Here is a 7,460-nt window from a genome sequence, read left to right as displayed (position 1 = left end):
TCTTCCAATCCATGAACATGGAACGTTTTTCCATTTCTTTGTGTCTTCCTCAATTTCTTTCATGAGTATTTTATAGTTTTCTAAGTACAGATTCTTTGCCTCTTTGGTTAGATTTATTCCTAGGTATCTTATGGTTTGGGTGTAATTGTAAATGGGATCGACTCCTTAATTTGTCTTTCTTCTGTCTTGTTGTTGGTGTATAGGATTGCCCCTGATTTCTGTGCATTGATTTTATATCCTGCCACTTTACTGAATTCCTGTATGAGTTCTAGCAGTTTTGGGGTGGAGTCTTTTGGGTTTTCTACAAAAAGTATCATATCACCTGCAAAGGGTGAGAGTTTGACTTCTTTGCTGATTTGGATGCCTTTTATTTCTTTTTGTTGTCTAATTGCTGTGGCTAGGACTTCTAGGACTCTGTTGAATAACACTGGTGATAGTGGACATCCCTACCCTGTTCCTGAACTTAGGGGGAAAGCTCTCAGGTTTTCCCCATCGATAATGATATTCGCCGTGGGTTTTTAATAGATGGCTTTTATGATATTAAGGTGTGTACCCTCTATCCCTATACTCTGAAGAGTTTTGATCAAGAAAGGATGCTGTACTTTGTCAAATGCTTTTTCTGCATCTATTGAGAGGATCATATGGTTATTGTTCTTTCTTTTATTAATGTATTGTATCACATTGATTGATTTGTGGATGTTGAACCAACCTTGCAGCCCAGGGATAAATCCCACTTTGTCGTGGTGAATAATCCTTTTAATGTACTGTTGGATCCTATTGGTTAGTATTTTGGTGAGAATTTTTGCATCCATATTCATCAAGGATATTGGTCTGTAATTCCCCTTTTTGATGGGATCTTTGTCTGGTTTTGGGATCAAGGTAATGGCGGCCTCGTAAAACAAGTTTGGAAGTTTTCCTTCCATTTCTATTTTTTGGAACAGTTTCAGAAGAATAGGTATTAATTCTTCTTTAAATGTTTGGTAGAATTCCCCCGGGAAGCCATCTGGCCCTGGGCTTTTATTTTTTGGGAGATTTTTGATGACTGCTTCAATTTCTTTAGTGGTTATTGGTCTGTTCAGGTTTTCTATTTCTTCCTGGTTCAGTTTTGGTAGTTTATACATCTCTACGAATGAATCCATTTCTTCAGATTATCTAATTTGCTGGCATATAGTTGCTCATAATATGTTCTCATAATTGTTTGTATTTCTTTGGTATTGGTTGTGATCGCTCCTCTTTCATTCATGATTTTATTTATTTGGGTCCTTTCTCTCCTTTTTGATAAGTCTGGCCAGGGGTTTATCAGTCTTATTAATTCTTTCAAAGAACCAGCTCCTAGTTTCATTGATCTGTTCTACTGTTCTTTTGGTTTCTGTTTCATTGATTTCTGCTCTGATTTTTATTATTTCTCTTCTCCTGCTGGATTTAGGCTTTATTTGCTGTTCTTTCTCCAGCTACTTTAGGTGTCGGGTTAGGTTGTGTATTTGAAACCTTTCTTGTTTCTTGAGAAAGGCTTGTATTGCTATATACTTTCCTCTTAGGACTGCCTTTGCTGCATCCCAAAGATTTTGAACAGTTGTGTTTTCATTTTCATTGGTTTCCATGAGTTTTTTTAATTCATCTTTAATTTCCTGGTTGACCCATTCATACTTTAGTAGGATGCTCTTTAGCCTTCATGTATTTGAGTTCTTTCTGACTTTCCTCTTGTGTTTGAGTTCTAGTTTCAAAGCATTGTGGTCCAAAAATATGCAGGGAATGATCCCAATCTTTTGGTACTGGTTGAGACCTGATTTGTGACCTAGGATGTGATCTATTCTGGAGAATGTTCCATGGGCACTAGAGAACAATGTGTATTCTGTTGCTTTGGGATGGAATGTTCTGAATATATCTGTGAAGTCCCTTTGGTCCAGTGTGTCATTTAAAGTCTTTATTTCCTTGTTGATCTTTTGTTTAGATGATCTGTCCGTTTTGGTGAGGGGGGTGTTAAAGTCCTCTACTATTATTGTATTGTTGTCGATGTGTTTCTTTGCTTTTGTTATTAATTGGCTTATATAATTGGCTTCTGCCATGTTAGGGGCATAGATATTTACAATTGTTAGATCTTCTTGTTGGATAGACCCTTTAAGTAGGATATAGTGTCCTTCCTCATCTCTTATTACAGTCTTTGGTTTAAAATCTAATTTGTCTGATATAAGGATTGCCACCCCAGCTTTCTTTTGGTGTCCATTAGCATGGTAAATGGTTTTCCACCCCCTCACTTTCAATCTGGGGGTGTTTTTGGTTCTAAAATGAGTCTCTTACAGGGAGCATATCAATGTTTTTTTTTTTTTTTTTATCCAATCTGATAGCCTGTGTCTTTTCATTGGGACATTTAGCCCATTTGCATTCAGGGTAACTATTGAAAGATATAAATTTAATGCCGTTGTATTGCCTGTAAGGTTACTGTTACTGTATATTGTCTGTGTTCCTTTCTGCTCTATGTTACTTTTAGGCTCTCTTTTGCTTAGAGGACCCCTTTCAATATTTCTTGTAGGGCTGGTTTCATGTTTGCAAATTCCTTTAGTTTTTGTTTGTCCTGGAAGTTTTTTATCTCTCCTTCTATATTCAATGACAGCCTAGCTGGATATAGTATTCTTGGCTGCCTACTTTTCTCATTTAATGCTCTGAATATATCATGCCAGTCCTTTCTGGCCTGCCAGGTCTCTGTGGTAGGTCTGTTGCCAATCTAATGTTTCTACCATTGTAGATTACAGATCTCTTGTCCCGAGCTGCTTTCAGGATTTTCTCTTTGTCTCTGAGACTCGTAAGTTTTACTATTAGATGTTGGGGTTTTGACCCATTTTTAGTGATTTTGAGGGGGGTTCTCTGGATTTTGATGCCTGTTTCCTTCCCCAAATTAGGGAAGTTCTCTGTTATAATTTGCTCCAATATACCTTCTGTCCCTCTCTCTCTTTCTTCTTCTTCTTGGATCCCAATTATTCTAATATTGTTTCTTCTTATGGCATCACTTATCTCTCGAATTCTGCCCTCATGATTCAGTAGTTGTTTATCCCTCTTTTTTCAGCTTCTTTATTTTCCATCATTTGGTCTTCTATATCACTAATTCTTCTGCCTCATTTATCCTAGTAGTTAGAGCCTCCATTTTTAATCGTACCTCATTAATAGCCTTTTTGATTTTAACTTGGTTAGATTTTAGTTCTTTTATTTCTCCAGAAAGGGTTTCTCTAATAACTTCCATGCTTTTTTCAAGCCCAGCTAGTATTGTAAAATCGTCATTCTGAACTCTCGTTCTGACCTCTTACTAATGTCCATATTGATTAGGTCCCTGGCAGTCAGTACTGCCTCTTGTCGTTTTTTTTTAATCAATTTTATTTTTTATATATTTATTTGACAGAGAGAGACACAGTGAGAGAGGGAACACAAGCAGGGTGAGTGGGAGAGGGAGAAGCGGGCTTCCTGTGGAGCAGGGAACTCGACTCAAGGCTCAATCCCAGGACCCTGGACCACGACCTGTGCCAAAGGCAGATGCCTAACTGACTGAGTCACCCAGCCACCCCTCTTGTTCTTTTTTTTGGGGTAGTTTTTTCCATCTGGTCATTTTGTCCAGAGGAGACTAGATGAATGAGAGAACAAAATGCTAACAGGGTAAAAACAACCCCAGAAAAATATACACTAAACATATCAAAAGAGACCTGAAACTGGGGGAAAAGAAAGGGAAAGAAAGAAAAAAGAAAAAAAAGAATATGATCAAATATGATCAGGCTGGTGCATAGATCAGTGCCACACACTAGATTTGGGGCGTATTTTGGTCTGTTAGAAGAAAGTACCTCCCAAAATTTTAAAGAAAGAAAAACTTATATATGTAAAAAAATAAGGGTAAATACAATGAAGGGATGGAATATGAGTGTAAGGCTGAAATTTATAAAAGATTTTATAAAAGGAATTGATAACGAAGTTGGTTGAAAAAAGAAAGAAAAATTAAAAAAAAAAAGGAGAGAATGTGATCAGGCAGGAGACTAGAACAAAGCCATACACTAGAGATTTAGGGTATATTTTGGTCTGTTAGAAGAAACTGTATCCCAAAGTTTTAAAGAGAGAACAACTTATATATATATACATATACATATATATATATATGTATATATACCAAAAATAAGGTTAAGTACTATGAAGGGTTAGAATATGACTCTAAAAATGAAAAATAAAAAAGATTTTTTAAAAAAAGGGATTGATAAGATGTTGGTTGAAAAAGGGAAAAAGAAAAATTAAAAAAAAAAAGAAAGAAAGTTAAAAAAATTAACTTTGAAAGACTGAAAATCGGGGGGAAAAAAGCCATGAATTCTCTGTGCTGTATTACCCTCGTGCTGGCATTCTGCTGTTCTCATTGATCCGTAAACTTGTTCTTGGCTGGCTGTTCTTGCTGATCTTCTGGGGGAGGTGCCTGTGGCAGTGGTTCTCAAATGTCTTTCCCGGAGGTGGAATTGCCCCACCTTGCTGAGCTTGATCTAAGTAATCTGCTCGGATTTGCTCTTGGGAGCCTTTGTTCCCTGCAAGCTTTCCTCACAGCTTTAGAGGACAAGAGTGAAAATGGCAGCCTCCTAATCTCTGCCCCGGAGGAGCCGGGAATTTTGGGCCCCACTCATCAGTGAGCCCCCAGAGAAAAACAGTCAATCACTCCCGTTTCCCCAGTCTCCAATCCGACTCCGTGCTCACCCAGCCTGTGACCCAGTGTTTCTATCTCTGGCACCTGACCTCGTGTGGGGTCTCCAAACCCAGCAGATCCCTGTGGTGCGCACCAACGCTGCTCCTCCCGGGGGAGGAAGGGGAGTCTCCCCAGATCTGCCTCTTGTTGGGTCCCTGCTGGAAGAGCAATGGCCCAACTGTGCCATGGATCATGGCTTATGGCCACCCCAAGCTGAGAGCCCACTCCTCAGCTCCGTCTCTGCAGCCGGCTTCCCTGTTCCAATACCTGGGAGCTCTGCTGCACTCAGGCACCCCTGGTCTTTCTGTGACCCCAAGGGTCCTGAGACCACACTGTCCCAGTGAGGGTTCCACCACCCCCCCCCACTTAGCCACTGGAGCGACGTCCCTCAGCGGAGCAGACTTCTAAAATTTCCGATTTTGTGCTCCACTGCTCTATCACTTGCCAGTAGCGGCTGAAGGAGGCTCCCTTCCCCCATCTGAATATTGCCTCCAATTCACTTCTCTGCACGTCTTACCTTCCAGAAAGTGGTCACTTTTCTGTTCAGAGAGTTGCTGCTATTCTTTTCTTCAATCTGTTGAGTTCGGAGGTGTTAGAATGGTTTGATCCCTATCCAGCTGAATTCCTGGGACCAGATGAAATCTAGGTCTCCTGCTTATCTGCCATCTTGCTCCCCCCTGTCTATTTGTTTTTAATTTTGGTAACCAAAAGGTTATGTTCAAGTATAGATAACAAGAGAGAGCAATAGGTTCTAAGGTTGAATAATCTCATGGGGATGAAGGACCTGGATATCTTGATGTGGAATAAAGGGAGGATATTATCATGAGCTGACTTATCCCTGAGGCGTGACATAGTAAGTATATCAGAAAAATGCATTAGATAGGGAGAAATTTAAACTAGTGAGGAAAAGACAATAAAGAAGTCTTCCAGATACCACTTAGTGTGCCCCATGGCAACCAAGGAGCTCTACATAAGAGAAATGCTATGATCACCCTAATTGTAAAACCTATACTTTTAGAAAACTAATGCATTCTAGTAAAGGAGAAATTCATAGCTTAAGAAAGTGACAACCATGGTAAGGTACTGAAAAGTCAATTTTTCTAAGGCAGTTAGCATGGACTCTGTAATGAACTAAATACTGGGAAACTTAATTTGAATTTTGCGAACTGTGTGCCCAGATATGTAGGACTGAAACATTTTTTCAGAAAGCTATAAACCAACCATATTTCTTGACAAAGACTGATAGTCTGCTTACACAAAGAAACTTTTTTTTTTTTTAATCTGAGGGCTTCAGAGAATAAGTATAGAATTAACTATCATATTACCATTTACAATTAGAGAAAATGAATTGGTGGTAGGGAAACAATTAATCTGAAAGTTCCATTGAATCAAAGTCATATTTTCTATTTTTAATCTCTGGTTATTGTATTCTCTTTGATTTTTTAAAGTTAAAAAATTTTAATTATATATATCAAAGAATATGCCAATATTTAAAGTGTTTGATATTGTATTTCAAATAATGAAAATATTACCAAATTGCATTTATTTTGAAAAATACTTAAAACAATAAAATTCCAAGACAGAAAAATGATTCTTCTCACTTCTTGGATATCGAGTCTGTGATCCTTTGTTAGTGAAAGATTTTGTCAATGCAACAAGGAAAGAGAGCAGAACTGAGCCTCAGAGCACTGATTAATTTATAGGAGTTATGGCTGGTATTATCAGAGAGAACCTGAGGAAAGTAGAAGACATGTTTGTCAAAAGAGTGAAGACCCAGAGAGGATTGTATGGGGCATGCCACATGAAATCCCAATATCAGAAAGAAAATGTAGAGAAAGGGATCCTGGATATAAAAGCTAATTTTGGAATGAGCAGGACAAGAACATTAAAGGCAAATATTGTCTACATTGGAACCCTGTCTAGTTCATGGTGTGCCTAGGTTAATATTACAGGAGCCAGAATAGACCGGATGTCATAGCCTTCATAACCCATATCATGGCTCCATGTGGAGATTCAAAAGAAAGATATTAATCCCTGACCTTCTTTGGCTGCTGAAGACCATGGGCTGCCATCATTCCCTGAGCCCTTACAACTGTCAAATGTGGTGCTGAACCCTTAATTTTCAATCCCATCTGATCCTTGCACCATCCTAATTATTGTGAATAATATCCCCCACCCACCCATGCACCCTGGTTTTTTGTTTTTGTTTTTTGTTTTTTTAACAGAAGATACTGAAACTCTTGGTTAAATGACTTCAAATTCAAACAAACCGTACAACTGGGGTTTAAACCTCAAGCTATCTGACCTGAAGGCTCTTGTTATATCCGTGTCTTGAGACAGAGGAACTCCTATCAGAGAAATGTCTGGGGAACTTGATGCTGTTTGGTCTCCAGGCTCTGAGCTCAGCCCAGAGCAGCAGACCTCTCTAGCTGGGGCAGGAATTGAAAGAAAATTCCTAGGACTTTAGCATTTCCTCTAGCTAGTCTCAGGCCCTCCCTTCTGTTCTCCCTCATCAGATTCTAAGCTGCAAATATCCTACTTCTGCTCCAAAAAGAGAAAAATGGAAGTTGGAAGGAGAATGCAAGTCTTAAATAGGCAAGGGAGTAAATGCCCGTCTAAGTTTCTCCATTTCCTCAGCCTCTCACTCGCTGCCTAATTCCCAGCATCAGAGAGGATGTAAGGAAAGGCAGGGTTTGGAGGGATAGGGGCTCTTCACTCTATGCTTTTTTCTATATATCCCCAATTCCCCTTGAAATCCATT

This window comes from Eumetopias jubatus, unplaced genomic scaffold, assembly GCF_037043125.1.
Source record: "Eumetopias jubatus isolate StellerSeaLion01/CBP00866 unplaced genomic scaffold, mEumJub1_p1.0 scaffold_1, whole genome shotgun sequence".
NCBI lineage: Eukaryota > Metazoa > Chordata > Mammalia > Carnivora > Otariidae > Eumetopias > Eumetopias jubatus.
Note: the sequence above shows the minus strand (reverse complement) of the source record.